We start from the raw sequence: 16,468 nt of genomic DNA on the forward strand, positions 1-16,468 counted from the left end.
CTGCCACGCCATGTGGTCACCTCCGGGGCAGGGGGGGATCGAACTCATGCTGAAGCGGCTTTAGCTTCTTAGTGCTGTGCTTTAACCTGCTGTACCACCAGGGAGGGCCAGACCTTAACCCTTCTTTAATCATGTCATTTTTTTTTTTTCCATTGAGTTATAGGATATTACCCTCTTATCAGATACATGGTTTACAACTATTTTATTGTATTCTGTAGCTTTTCTTTGTACTTTGAGGATTGTTTACTCTGCCCTGCAGGAGATTTTTAGTTTGATAATCCCACTTATCAGTTTTTGCTTTTGTGTCTATATACCTGGTGTCATATTCAAGAAATCGTTGCCAACACTAATGTTGTGAAGATTGCCTGTTGCTCTTAAGAGTCATATTTTGAGATCTTATGTTTAGGTTTTTAATCTATGGAAGCTGATTTTTATTTATGATGTAAGATAGGACTCCAGTTTTGTTGTCTTTTGTATGTGATATCTAGTTTTCTTGGCATCGTGTATTAAAGAGATTTTTTTTTTGGCCTGGATGTAGTAATTTATTAACATAAACTAATTTTCTTCTATTTGTAATTGGCTACTTTTATCATGAGTTTAATTTCCTCAATATTTTTTACTGAATCTATTGATATGCTGTAGTGATTTTTATCCTTTATGAATCTTACTAATTTGTTGTATCACAATGATTGATTTTATATGTTGAAGCACTGAATCCAGGGGTACACATGACCTAATCATGCTGATGTTCTTAAATTGGTTTGCAGTTGTTTTTGCTTGTTTTTTTTTTTTTAAGGCCATATGTATCTGTGGTCATCAGGGATATTTTCTTTTGTTGTACTGAGTATCACTTTTCTGTCAAGGTAATGCTAACCTCCTAGAATAAGTTTGAAATAGGTTTTGCTCTCTTAGTTTTTTGGTTTAAGAGTTTGGGGAGGATTTCCATTAATCTTTTAATGTTTGATAATGTTCATTTGTGAATCTGCATGGTCCTAAGTTTTCTTTATTGGGTGGTTTTTGATTAGTGTCAACTATCTACTCATTATTGATTAGTTCAGATTTTCTGTTCCTTTTTGATTTAGTCTTTGTGAATTGTAATTCTAGAAACATATGCTTTTCTTCTAGGCTACTCATTCATTTGTTCACTGTTAATAGCAGTCTCTTAGAATCATTTCTATTTCTAGGATTTCATTTGTAAAGTCATTTTTTTGATTCCTGATTTAATTTATTTGAATTTTTTCCCCTTAGTCTAGCTATAGTTACGACAAACTAAGTTAATGTGTGAAATTGAGCTGGCTATACAATATGTGGATCAGAAAGGCCTATTCAGTAGCTATAAAATATAAAAATGTACTTTTAACCCACTGATTTGAGATGTAATGCCCATGATTTTGAATCATCTGCAATACTACCTGTCATATTGAGATACTAGTCATGAATTTTACAGCTGAACTTAAAACATTCACATTTATAGCTCCAATTTTAGAATTACAACTAGGTATGGACAGATTTTTAATCACACTTGGAGATTTTGACCAATTAGTGTCAGTCTTTTAAATTCCAGTATACATATATACATACCCACTAAGTTGAAAGATGTGATATTTTTTCAAATGTAAAAATTATTTCCTGGATGTGGACTATTTGGTAGTTTTTCTCTTCTAATTTATACTTTGGGTATAGCTTATTCTTTCAAACACAAGCATGATTTTATATTGGTTATTAGCAGAAAAGCCATTTAAGTATTATATACATACAGACTTTTTAATGCTATTGTATCTAATTTTTATTTTTATATTTTACAATTCTAGTTGTTCTAAATAATTCTAAGCATTTAATTCTAGTTATTTTGTTTTTGAAAACCTTGGATTAATTCTCTAAAATATTTTCCATGTGAGTATGACCAAGTAATTTTAATTTTAAGTTGAAAGCTGTGCCATAGTTTAATAAGCCAAAAGTAAAAACAGTTTCATTTCCAGAGAAAGGCTAATTGAAAATAGTTGTGCTTTAGTGATAAATGTAGATTAAAAATAGGATGTGTATCATATATTTCACTTAATGAATTTCACTCATTTAAGTTAATACATCAGAAAAACTTTATGGAAGTCAATTAATTCTTAGTCACAACTTGCTTTAATTAGAAAAATAAGCTAAACCTTAAATCAGGGTGCCTATGTTCCTTTAATATCTATGGATGAAGGACTAAGTGTCCTTGAATCAAATTTTCTTTCTCTTATCAGTCAATATGTGGTTTTATGGGACATCTATGTCAACTTAATCTTTTTGGGCTTAATATTCACATCTTATTGAAATACACCTCATTTGGAATATAACCAAGTAGACAATATGTTAAGGAATTAGCCAAGTAGGAGTTATATGTTTATTTTCTTGAGAATAACACAGCCAATTTTCTGAAAGAATGAAGATAAAACAGTAGGATGGCATGTAACAAGAATGATATGCCCATTTATGTACTAACATTATAAGCACAAAGTAACATCTGTTTGCAAAAAGGTGCACTGGAGCACTGCCTTTGTGAATTTTGCAATCAAGTCACAGCAAAGATACTGAGTACTTGCTCTAAACTGATAAACTGATTTAATAAATAAATATCTATCTACAGCACTTAAGTACTTAGATAATAAAAATCTAATGCGCATAGGACATGCTGGGATTTCACACTTGCATACTTATCAGTATCAAGAAAAGACTTAATATTTTGCTTTCTCTTGTGCTATAACTGTAAAAAAATTTATATTTTTTTCTGTTTTCAAATTTTAAACAAAAACAAATCCTTTATAGGTTCATGTGCAGTAGAACACTGGGAGTTTACATAGGGTACAATTTATCCTTTCAAGCTTTAGAAGGGAAGGCAAGGTCGTAAAGCTTCAATTGTGTTTCTTGTGGTGAGACATGGGAAATATGAGTATTTTCTGACTTTAATGCAATTTGTAGCAATGAGATAGATGTATACATATTTATAATTCATTGCAGAAAAAAGAAAAGCAATTTATGACCATAAAAATATGGAATATATAATAATTAGTATTGAATATAAGGAACACTTCTTACTAATGAGTAATGATCTTTGGCTTGACTTTAAATGAATAGATTGACTTTTAAGATCTGAAAATCAGAGAGAATTTGTGATGAGTGGTTAAAATTGTGTTCCTGCTCAGTATAAAGAATGCACACAGAAAAGGGAGAGTATTTCAGTCTAGAAAACAGGTCAATTCAAGACACAATTAAGAGAAGTTGAAGATGTCTTTCCAGGGAAGTATGCTGCATTTGTTATGGTTATCAAACAGAGTTATGGTATAATGATATATAATCTTTAAGATTAAAAATGAATATTAAATAGTCTTGAAAGTTGATAGCATCACTATAAATAGAAAAATAACAGTGCATTAATCAGGGCTCTACAGAGAAACAGAAGCATGAGGATCTATATAGATACAGATATATAGGAAGAGATTTCTAATGCAGGATTGACTCACATGGTATATGGAAGCTTGGAATTCCTCAATCTTCTGTCTTCAAAATGGAAATTTAAGAAATCTGGTGTGTAGTTCTAATCCAAATCCAAATGTCTGAAGCCCAAGGGAACCATGGGCTAAGTCCCAGTCTGAATCTAAAAATCCTAGAACCCAAAATTCTTATACCCAAAGGCAATGGAAAAATCATTGTCCCAGCTCAAGAAGAGAACAAATTTCTGTTTCTGTCACCTTTTGCCCTTAGAAAATTGGTTGATTCCCACCACAATGGTGAGGTCAATCTTCTTGATTCAGTCTAAGGATTTAGATACTGTTTTCTTCTGAAATACCCTCACAGGCAAAACTAAATATGGAGTGCCAACTCTCCAGAAATGTATTAGCCTAGAGAAATCAACATGCAAAATCAGCTATCACACATTTCCTTTTTTTTTATTGTGGTAATCTATACATTACCTAAAATGTACCATAGACCATTTTAGCTATTTGTAAGTATTGAAGAAAAGTTAAGAATAATCTCTGAGTCAGTGAGTGGTGTTCTGAAAGAACTCCTACCCCGTCACCTACACAGATGTAGTTGGATAATTCCTAGTATGCCATACATTCTGTTTTCTGAATGGGGGGGCAGCTGGGAAGTAGTGAGGTAGATACATAAATGGAGATAGGACAAAGAAGGAATGAGAGACACTTGGACAAGAGACATATGAGTGAGAGACATGTGGAGATATTGCTCTTGAGGCAGTAGCTTTTGGCAGAGACAATAGCAGCTCTTATCTTGACTTTGTGCTGGATAATATGGTATCTGAATTTCAGGTCTCTCCAGTCCCAGTTTTTTCTTTGGGACCTGCTTAGCCCTTTTCTGTATTCCCGGCCAAAATGTGTCTTAGACTTGTGATAAGGCCTTGGCTGTTCTGTTCTGTGGTCAGCCTGTTTGGCTGGGAATTGGTCCATGAGAAGATGGGTAGTATTCAAAGTTTTACTGGAAATACTTTCTTCTATCTGCATACAAATTAAAAATTCTTTCACACCGAGCATTCTTTCTTTGCCCTAATGTGTGCAAATGGTCAAACCCTTTTTAGAAGGGTTAATAATAAATAATTTGGGGTCCCTAAGTACCCCTGAATTTTACCCAACCACTTAAGGGTACAGTTTAATGGCACCAAGTACACATATAATGTTATGTCACCTTTATACTATCCATTACCTGAATAATAAATGATGCTATATTTTAGATATTATAAATAATCTTTTAACACTTTGGTTATCTTCCCTATACTGTTTCCATTTAGGAAATTTAATGAGTTTTACAAATATCTTAAGAACAAAAGATATCAAATTTATTTTGAAAGCTGGAATCTAAGGTTTTTTAAAAAGATTTATTTATTTATGCATACAAAATTGGGGTACTAACCAAAGGTACAGGGGCAGTGAGAGGATTTACCCGAGACAGAGTGGGGAGCAGAACAGGTAGATCAACAAAGCACATTGCTGAGGGAAGCAGTGGGGCGGGTCAGGAGAGGTCTGCAGCACCATGTGGTCACCTCCCTGGGCAGAGATCAAACTCATGTTGAAATGGCTTTAGCTTCTTAGTGCTGTGCTTTAACCTGCTGCACCACCAGGGAGAGCCCATAAGGTATTTTTTATCTCCATATCTTCTGTGATCCAGGGTGAGCCATTTAAACTCTGGGTTTTGGCATATGTGTTTGGAAGTTGAGAAAGTTGAAACATCTAAGTCATCAAATTCTTTTTATATACAAACAGGAGGTGTGACCATGCAATTACAAAGGGATCTATACTTTGAGGGACATGCAGGATTAATGCTACATTGTATTTCCTAATAATCTTGAATAAGGAATATTATATTTTTATTTTTGCATTTAGCCCTCTAAATTGTGTACTTGCTTCTATCTTCCCTATTTTCTTTACCATACAGAAAAGTAATTTCTCTAAGGGAAGAAGTGAAGAAAAATAAAAACCAGAAATATTCAGCTCCCAAACCTCCATTTCTATACACATAGCACTATACTTAAGTGTGAAATTGTATCACTTTGATTGGCTATAGAGAAAAGTGAAGCATTTTGATTTACCAACCCAAGAGCTTTCTAAATGTTATTTTCAGGCAGTATCTTTAAACACCAGTACAGTTATGACAGGTTGGATTACAGCATTTAGCACTTTTCCTGGAGTTTTTAGATTTTACATGCTTTCTGCCTTTAAAAAAGATCTGTGCCAGACAACTCAGATAAGAAATGAATATAATTTTATTGTGTATTCTGGAGTGTGTGATGTCACCCAAAGCACTGAAGGGAAATCTATTTTCGTCTAGCAGGAAAACTTTTGTTGTCAAATGATCTCAAAATGATAATTCTATCTAGAATATAAAACTGAAAAATAACCAATCAGGGAATAGATGTACATTGGCAGCATAGAAGCACGTACCTATCCTATAGTTTGAAAGTTATATTGAAAGAAAGTTGATGATATTTTATAACTCAGAATTTGGTAATTAAAGGAACAATACTAAACCAGAGTGCTAATGAATAAGAAATAGCTTTATATGCCTTAATGAACAGGGAATTGTCTTGAGTTTTTGCTTTGATATGAGCTGCAGATGGTTAATTGCTATTAATATGGACTTGCTGTAATAAACTTATTATTTTAATTTAAACAAACTTCTTTTCACAGTGATTGTGTCAAAATTTTTGAAATTAGAGCTAAGAATGTTCACAGTGATATTTCTACCAACTTATTTGTCTTCTAAAATCTTCCTTTTTGAGCATCCTACCCCTTCCCCTCTTTCAAGACTACCCCAAATATAGAATACTCTGATGTTATTGACCACAACTATTCAAATTTTATCTTTCTCTTTAGAAGACATGACTTCCCTTTGCAACCCACCTTAACCATCTTTTTCTCTATGAGAATGTTCATTCATTATTCCTGTAAAATTTTATTAGGCAGTGTATCATGTAAAGTATTTCATACTATGTGTGAGAAAAATAATTTTGGGCCCTGTAATCATTGGCTGGTCTCAGGAAGATTTCAATCTTAAATATACACAAAATATTTCAAATAAATCCAACATCTAGATAGATGTTTCTATCCTTCTGAAGATATGCCATAAACCTGTAAAGTTCCTTTCTTCCCAAAATTCTCTGTATCTAGTCTAGCTTCCTATTCTAACTTCTTTTCTTTGTTAGTAACTTTTCATTTTTTTTCTACTATTTGAGTGAAGTTTCTGGAAGAAAAGCATAGTATATATGTGTCGGTGTACGTAATCACAAGGGAGCTAGAAGGCAGCATGGAACACCAAATTGACTATATAACCATAGCTGCTCCTTGATAGAAGCAATATCTTTGTTAAGAAAGTGAAACATCTGGTTAATCGTGTACTTTTTCTATTGTGCTGCTTTTAACCTGTTGAACTTTATTTATGCCAAAATACAAAAAGGTGTTAGTCTTCTAAGATACTTAAGGTTTTTTTTGTTTGTTTGTTTGTTTTCTTTTTTTTAAGATTATGCATACAGAACTGGGGTACAGGCCAGAGGTACAGGAGCGGTGGGAGAATTCACCAGAGGAAGAGTGGGGAGCTGAATAAGGCAGATCAACTAAGAACACTGTTGTCAGGATAGGTCTGCCATGTCTATCCCGCCATGTGGGTCATTCTCTGGCCAGGGATTGAATCTGTACTGCAGTGACTGCAAGCAGCTTCACAGTGCTGTGCTTTAACCCACTGCACCACTAGGGAGAGCTGGATGCTTAAATTTATATGTACTAGTGGCATTTTATGTAGTAGTAGTCTTTAAGAAAATTTGCCTACTAGAATGACAGCATTCTAATTGCTATTAAATAACTGATTTAGTTTTTTTTTATTTAAAGATGCATTAAATTAAATGTCTATCAGTATTAAATTCTAAGATAATTTCAATAATATTCATGTTTACTTTATTAGATTTATGAATCATTTAAATACACAGAAGGTTTTGTTTAAATCAGACAATTGTGATTTAGAAGTTGAAAATACTGCATGGATAAATGTAATTCAAAGTTTGTAATTAGTTGCATTTGAAATTCAACATGTTATTCAAAGCACTTTTCTAAACTTGCAATTGATTTATAAAACATTTTAAATTCTAAATTAAAATGGTATATTAACAAATTGATTATAATACAAGATTGTCCTTAATAGACTTTTTTGAATACAAAATAACCCTTGAGATGAGAAAATCCTCACAATTTGAAACATGGGTAGCTAGATATTTGAAGGAACATGAAAATAGAACCAACACAGTCATCAGGAAAAAAAGGAAAGAATGAGAAAATAATTGATTGATACCTTAAAGAAACCATGAATCAAATCATGGTGAAGAACAGTGTATTTTCACTAAGAAAACATGTTAGAATGACAAAGATCCTTTGTGAATTTAAATATGTCAAATTTATATTAGAAAGAGTTGCAATATAAAATAGGTTAATTAGATAAAGAGATGAAAACCAGAAGAAAATCTTAAGTACAGTTATGAAATTACAAAAATTTCACAACTTAAACTTCTACTCCTGGGATTTTATACTCTTATTATAAGCAGAAAGCAAAAGTTAAGACTTGTAGTAAAATCAGTGATGGATATTCCAACACAGAACCAATCAGCAAACAGTGGGGGAGAGTTTTGTTTTATCTTTCTTTTCCCTTTAATTTTTGGCTCCAGGCATTTAAAAGAATTCCTCCCCCTGGTTACAGGCTTAATGAAGAAGGACTTCACTGATAGCTTATGAAAATGAATATAGAATTTACAAAATAAAGTAGGAAGTAGGAACAATTGACTATAATTCCAGTAAGCAACAAGAACAGATTTGAGGAGGGAAAGAATCTGATTTCAGTTATACATTATAATATTGGAAATATGCAGTTTTCAGCAAGTAAGTGAAGCATACAAAGAAACAAAAAGGATAGCCAATTCACAAGGTAGATTAACAGAATTCTTCCTAAGGAAGCACACACAATGGACTTTGAACTAGATAAAGACTTTACATCAAGCATGTAAATGTGCTCATGTAGAGCATATGGATAAAGAGCTAAAGGAAGCTAAGAGATGTTTAATAATTAGAGTATATTAATCAAGAGATGGAAAGTATAAGTAGAAACCAAATGCAGATTCTGGAACTAAGCATACAATAACTGAAATTAAAAATTTATGATGGGTTTTCAACAGCAGATTTAATTAGGAAAAAAGTCAGCAAACATGACTGTAGGTCCATTGAACATATCCAGTCTGAAGAGCAAAAAATAAAATGAATGAAAAAATATGAACAATGCCTGTGGCATGCTATTAAGGATAACAGCACATGAAAAATTGGTGTCCTAGAGGAGATGAGATGAATGGGGCAGAAAAAATTATTGAGCAAACAATAATTAAAAACTGCCTATATTTGATAAAATATGTAAAATTACACATGTACTTTCAGTAGACTCCAAGGAAGATTTATACAGAGAGAATCATACCAGGACACATTCTAATCATAATTATGTAAATGGAGAATGTATCTAACTGTCAGAACATATGCCATATTATGTTATTTTCTTAATCTTTAAGTCTTGACCCTCCCTTTTTCTCCTAAGACACACACATGAGCAAACTAAAAAGAAACCTTATACATTGTTGGTAAGACTGTATTACTTCAGCCTTTGTGGCAGATAGTATGGCGTGGCCCTCCCTGGTGGCGCAGCGGGTTAAAGCACAGAACTGAGAATCTAAAGCCACTTCCGCATGAGTTCGATTCCCGCCTGCCCTGGAGGTGACCACATGGTGTGGCAGACCTCTCCTGACCCACCCGCTGCTCCCCTCAGCAGTGTACTTCGTCCATCTGCCTGTTCTGTTCCCCACTCTGTCTCTGGTGAAGCCTCTCACCACCCCTGAGCCTCTGGCCTGCACCCCAGTTCTGTATGCACAAATAAATAAATCTTTAAAAAAAAATTAAAAATAGAAATTGCGTATAAGTTAGTTATCCTAGTTCTGTGTATTTACCAGAAGACTTTAAGAACAGCAATGTAATGAAATGTCTGCACCTATGTTCATCACAGCATTATTAGTCACATTGGAACAACCTACATGTCCTTGGGCAGATGGTTGGATAAAGCACATGTGGTACCCAGTGGAATGCTACGCAACAATAAAAAAGAATGAAATCCTGCCATTCGCAGCAACATGGATGGGCCTACCGGGCATTTAGTGAAACAAGTCAGAAAAAGACAAACACTTTGTGATTTTACTCTTGTTTGTTTTATAAACAAAATCAACTAAGTAAAATAAAAACAAGCTTTTAGACAGTAAGACCAAATCAGTGGCCAAAAAAAGGGAAGGGAAAAGTGGGAGTGAATAAATTGATGAAGATAGAGTTTTTAGCTATGACCATAATATAATATATAGAGATACTGATTTATAATGATACTCATCAGAGACTTGATTAATGTTATAAGCCAGTGTTACTTCAATAAAACATTAAAAAAGGGGAAAATATCCCCAATTAGTGAAACATTATGATTGTCATACTGGATGTATGGAAATTCATGTAAAAATGATTAACTAGTTAAAGAAACATGCAATAGTCCACTAACATCAAAACCAAGAAATAAATCCTAGGAGTCTTTCAGTGCCAAATGAAGATGAAATAATTATAGAACCTACCCAAGTACAGTAACCCTCAGTTTAGTCCCCCAAACTGAGTACAGTTAAATTCCATTCAAGTCTTCTTTCTTCACTGTCTAAAGCCAAAAAAAAAAAAATCATTTTAAGATTTCCTTAGGATGTCTGTCCTTTACTCAGAAAGCCTGATATTTTTATTTTTTATTTTTTTAAGATTTATTTATTCATACAGAACTGGGGTACAGATCAGAGATGAGGAGGGTGAGAGGATTCAACAGAGAGAGAGTGGGGAGCAGAACAGGCAGCTCAATGAAGTACACTGCTGAGGGGAGCAGCGGGCGGGTCAGGAGAGTTCTGCCTCACCATGTGGATCTCCTCCGGGGCAGGCGGAATCGAACTCATGTGGAAGTGGTTTAAGCTTCGTTGTGCTGTGCTTTAACCTGCTGCGCCACTAGGAAGGGCCCGAAAGCCTGACTTTTTAAGTAATATTCTCCTATACTTTTCATGTGAATACAGAGTTATCATTCTTAACATCTGAACTACATTTGAGTTGGGGTCTGTATTTCAGGATACAGCAGTTGGTACAATGAGCAGGAAGTTTACCAATCCCCAGGGATCTTTGTTCTTTTGCTTTTGGTTTGCTGCCTGGCTTTGCTGCCTCTGGCGCAGCATGTACTAGTGAGCTGCTGTCAGCCGGCTGGGCTGGCACTTGGAACAGTCCTGCTTCGTGCTGCATTTGCTGAGTTTTGCTAAGGCTCTGTGCTATGGAGTATGTCTTTGTGTCAACATAAAATTCGTATGTTGAAACTCACCACAAATTGTGATGGTATTTAGAGATGGAACCTATGGGAGATGTTAGTCTTATGTGCAATCATTACTTTTTTTTTTGACATGATGATTACTTTTGGGGAGAGTATATTGTCATCAGAGACAGGCACACCAAGGTGTCTGGGTCATGACTCAGTGGAAATTCAGGGAACATCCAATGACTGGAAAGTTGAAATAAAGGATGAGTTTAAAAATGAGAAAAGTGTGTATTTAAAATGAAAATATAATTGATGTTTGTCAGGAAAACAAAATGTGAAAAAAATTTCAAGTCTTTACATTTATAGAAAAATCGATGTCATGTCATAGGAATTCTATTGTTTTTACCTACTAACTATAATAACTTAAAACAAAAACTGAATTATGTTGAGTGTTCTCTTGTTATCCCAGATAAGAAGCTGCATGATGATGATAATACCATGTCAGTTACAATTACCAGAGATTTTATGCACTTGTTAGCCGTGAGCAGGGGAAACATGATTCAAGAATATAGTCATATTTTAACAGGGGCCTGTAATTATAGAAATGACAACAACACTTATTTCATGCCATGGTTTCCAAAGTAAAGTAATCTTTGAGTAAGGCACTAAACAGAAAATCAAGCAAATATTCAGTAAGATTTTTCATCCTCTGTTTCCTATTAAAATCAGAAGTTATGTTAGTTCTTTCTTTCCGATGACTAATTAGAGATATAAATTTGACTTAGTAGCTCAAAAATAAAATTTGTATGCATGTTTTTCTTTGCAGAAAAGGAAATAGAAATTGAACTTTAAGCTTGACTACAAACCTCATCAAATCATATAGATTATGGCATGTGTTGGCCTTCACAGTGGTTTTCAGGTCCTCTAACATGTTTGTTCATAACATTTTTTATTCTGTTATCTAATAAGAAATTCCTGCTGTGATTTTGTTGACATGATGAGTCAATGTCTTTTTTTTGTTTTGTTTTTCCTTTTCAATGGTTGGGAAATGTATAACTTATTGTGCATGAGTGGTTAATTTATAATTTTCAGCAGTCTTGATTAAAGGAAGCACCTTGCATTTGACTGAAAATATAAATATATATATTTATGATCTTTGCAGAAAAAGAAGGCAAGCATTTGATTGTAGAATGGCTAAAAAACTCTGAAGCCTACTGTGGCACTATGCATGGCTGAGCTGTTTTGCGAATGCCATTTACCTGGCTGATAGGAATCACACATGAGAAACCTAGGTTCCAATTATAAAATCTAACAAGTGACCTTTTATAAGACCATTCCCCTTTATAAGCAGATATCTTTAGTTTATTTTCTTCTTCCTTTATTTTAATGTCAACATTTCAAAGTGGCAAAGTTCAAGTTATCAGGTAACTTTTAAGTATATTTAGGGAACTAAATAACATAAACCTGAATTTTCAACCAGAAGTTGAGGGAGTTGATATTTTAAATAAAACACAGTCAAATCAATGGTACAACAAGTCTGCAGAACAAATCATCCATTATCTTGTCTTTTTCTTCTCCCATAGGGCTCCCAGCAACTCTGATATTTTATTGAAGCCCATATTTGAAAACTAAATACTATCTTGGGCACTAAAAGCCAGTAAGTGGAAAAAATGTCTTGAAAGAGTGACAAGGTGATTGGCTACCTTGGGTCCAAATTTTTGTCCATTAGAACCCTATTTCACCCTGCTGAGACCCTGTAATCTTATTTCTAAAATAAACCTAAATACAGTGTCTATATTTGCTGAATCTTAAAATCTGTGTTATAAGATTGCCTCTCTGTGGCAGCTTACAATTTACCCAGCAATAGAAAGTGTTGGCAATCTATTTTCTAACATGTTATTGTAATGAAATAAAAAGGAACCAATCAATATATAACAAGTTGAGCACATTTAGCCATTCTATAAAAAAAATAAATTCAGAAGAAATTGTAAAAATCTTGATGAATAAACTTCTTTAGAGCTGCCCCTTGTTTTACATTGTGACACATATCCTTGTTTTACATTTTGCTTATCTATGTTTTATGGATTCTTGGGTTGGTTACATATAATACCAGACCTTAGCTTTCAACCATTCATACCTTGTTTAGATATAGCTCTATTTAATTAAATTTATAAAAATTTTACTTAAATGCCTTCAGTGGAAATTCTTGTTTTATGTTTTGAGTAAATTATTTTTTTTGCCCCTTCCCCATACTTTTTTCATTATCTAATCTCTTGTTTTGCTTGTTGCTCTGACTTTTAGACGTCCCAATATTTTGGCTTGATTTTCTAGCAGCTGACATCTGGTGCTGTCAGCATATCTGGAAGTGGCCCAGAAAGCATAGCTGCTAGGAAAAAAAAAAAAAATAAAAAGGATTATTCTCTCTTTGCAAAGGTTAAGTTTTCATCTTTTACAAAGTTAACTAACCTTTCCTCTAGTTCCCTTATAATAAAGTTATCTTATTGATGAAAATTGAATGAGTCTTTAGGTTCCTGTAACTCTGAAAAAAACATTAATAGAAAGTACATTTATTAAGATGTATTTAATGTTGTTAACATTTAAAAATTATATAGTGATATAAAATTTATCTATAACCGTTAATTTTACATTTAATATTTCTTAAATTATTGATAGCTAGTATATCAATAATGTCTGACTTCAAAGTCTCTGACACCTGTAATGATAGAAATTTCTTGCTGTAATGACCTATCTGTAACATTTCACTTTCAAATCCTGAGTACTGAATGAAAAATAGTTCTTTCAGGCCTTTCAGAAAAGTGCTCAAATATATTAAAAAGATGAAAGTACTTTAGAACATATGTCTTTAGTTCTGCAAAATCAGCATAGGCTCAGGAATTAAATTTGAGAAACTTTTATCTCTCAGGATCATTTCAAGAATCAGAAAACATTAGTAGCATTTTAAACAGAAAATCTTCTAATATAAAGAATTAAATCATTATAAGTTATCTGAAGGACTGGAACCAACTTTGGCTTGGTCCTCTCAGAACACACAGAAATGTATTCTACGTCAATTATAGGAAAGTGAAATCTAAGGCCAGTACTGGAACTGATCAGTTCACAACTGTCTCAGTCTAGGTATTAGAAAACATCACCACAGATGCAGCTTCCTTTTGATAGCCATGTAGTTATGGATTGTCTGCTAGGAGGCTGCTTCCTGTCATCACCAGTGTTCCAAGTGTCTATATTAGCCATAGCACTGAGAACTGGAACACTGCATCAGAAATTAACATGTCCATGAATCACCTTAGGAGCAGTAATAGGTAGTGGTGGGAAGTTAGCCTCCAGCTATTCTTTGTTGTCAGATATTGTGTTCAGTTTTAATTGTTGGGAACTACTCAGAACTGGAAGCTTATCAGAAGAGGGTCTCAAAATTTTCTTTCTATGTTTTCTAAAATTGGAACTACAGAAATTCAAACTGGAGAGATTCCTGAGAACTTGCAAAAGTACAGAAGTGCTTACTTATCAGAGATTCAAAGCAAATGGCAGCTTCTAGAGGATCTTTCTGGAGCTAACTGATAACAGATTGCTTACAACTGCACCGTTACAATTAACTGTGAGTCATACAAAGGCACTCTTGGTGGTAAAGCATGGCACTAGATGTAAACATTGTGAGAGCCCAGCATAGGCTCAGTGGTAAAGCAAACTTGTTTATCCAGCTTGTTGGAACCAAATCTTTTATAAAATCTGTACTAAAATCTATAGGTTTTATAACTAGCATAGAAAAGAGTAAATTAGATTTAAATGCAATTTTGCATCAGGAACTATAGTAGGTGCTTTCACCTATGTTAATTATAAGTACAGTAAGGAAAAGCCACCATTTTTTCTTATAAGCAAATGATTCAATTGCCCTTATTACATAACGACTATAAATTAGAAATACAAGCATTTAAAGTAGATTTTTTAAAAGTCCATGTGTTGTAGTAAACATATTTTAGTTTGATGTAAACTCTTCGGGGTATTCTGAAAGATTTAATACTGACTCCCTTTTGTACCTATCTGGAGTTTACAACCAACGAGAAGTGGAGCTGGGACAATAGAGATCAAATGGTCCTTTATTACCAGCACTGCTTGACAAACACGATTCAGGTGAATTTTTGTTTTTTTTGAGTGCCATGTGGGCCCCTGGAGGTCAGGTTGGGCCCTGGACGGGTTGGTGGAGTGCGTGTTTCCTAGGAAGGCAAACGGGCACAGGTGGAATCCATAGGGTGCTGTGTGGCTTCAAGTGGTGTTGGGGCGGACCGGCAGGTCTCGGGGATGGGGCCTGAGGAGATAGGTTTTGCTGCTCTGAAGGTCAGGGGGTGAATCTTAGGTGTAAAGTGGTGATGCAGCTGCAGCCTGTTTTCCCAGAGGATGCCTGATTGTAGGGCATCTTGGGAACTCGGCATATAAATTCTAACGAGGTTCCACGGGAGCCTTGGGAGGAGAAGCTGAGGGCCTGGCTTGCTGGTGGCTACTCTCCCTGGACTGACAACTGGCTCAACGTATCTGTCATCCAAAGCCTAAGCTTGTGGAGGCACTTCTAGCCCAATCGTTGAGAGCAAACAGGTGAGAGACAGATAACCTGGCCCCACACACCCAACCAGGTGTGGAGCATGGACTCTGGCTGAAAGCTCCAAGCTGGAAGAAGCCCCCTAAAGCCTTGGGTCATGTTCACCCACAAGATTGGGGAACAAGGGCAGTCTTCTCTGTCCCACAACTATAGATCTTAAGACTGTCAGTCCTCCAGAGAGTGCATAGCTTACTCTACGGTGGAAGGAATGGATACTCAGTTGATCAAGAAGATCTAGAGAAATCCTACCAGTCATTCAGACGACAACAGAAATGAAGGTAAGTTCAACCCAGAGGAGCTAAATTGAGTGGGGTGTGTACTGTATGAATTACTGTTTTCCCCCACAAATCTATCAAAAATGTAGGAAAACAAGGCTATATACTGTGTAGAAAGCAATTAGCAAGTAAGAAAAGGTAGTGAATTAATGAATTTTAAATTACGTAGATTAATCCATGAAATATGTTAAATTTCAAAGGTAGGAGAAACCCATGAAGTGGAAAATATAATAACAATTGATTTCAATGGAGATAACTCAGTAACTACTATGTTAGAAGCTTTCTGAATTTTCCCTTGTAGTATAACTACAGTAGTTTTTCTTTCTCATCATAATGAAACAAGGATGTAGTTTTTTATGGCGTATTTTAGATGAGGAAACAGTAGCAGAAATGGTCAGTGACTTGAAAGGTAATGGACAGATTTCCTGTGTAGAGTCAGGCTGCCTGGATCACACTGTGGCTTTGTTATGCCTTAATTACATCACTTTGGGAAAAATTAGTTCACCACTTTAGGTTGCAGTTATCTTGTTTGCACAAGGTTGATCATATAATATCTCATTTTTTTCTTTTTAGTATTGCATGATATAACCCTTAGTAAGTATTTTCAATTAGTGACCAGTCAACAAATGTTTTTTTTTTTTTTGAGTTCTTAATTTATTCATACAAGAATTGAGGTGCAAGCCAGAGGTGTGTGGGGGTGGGGTGA

The sequence above is a fragment of the Condylura cristata genome, unplaced genomic scaffold (assembly GCF_000260355.1).
Source record: "Condylura cristata isolate star-nosed mole 26May11 unplaced genomic scaffold, ConCri1.0 scaffold00013, whole genome shotgun sequence".
NCBI classification, from domain to species: Eukaryota; Metazoa; Chordata; class Mammalia; order Eulipotyphla; family Talpidae; genus Condylura; species Condylura cristata.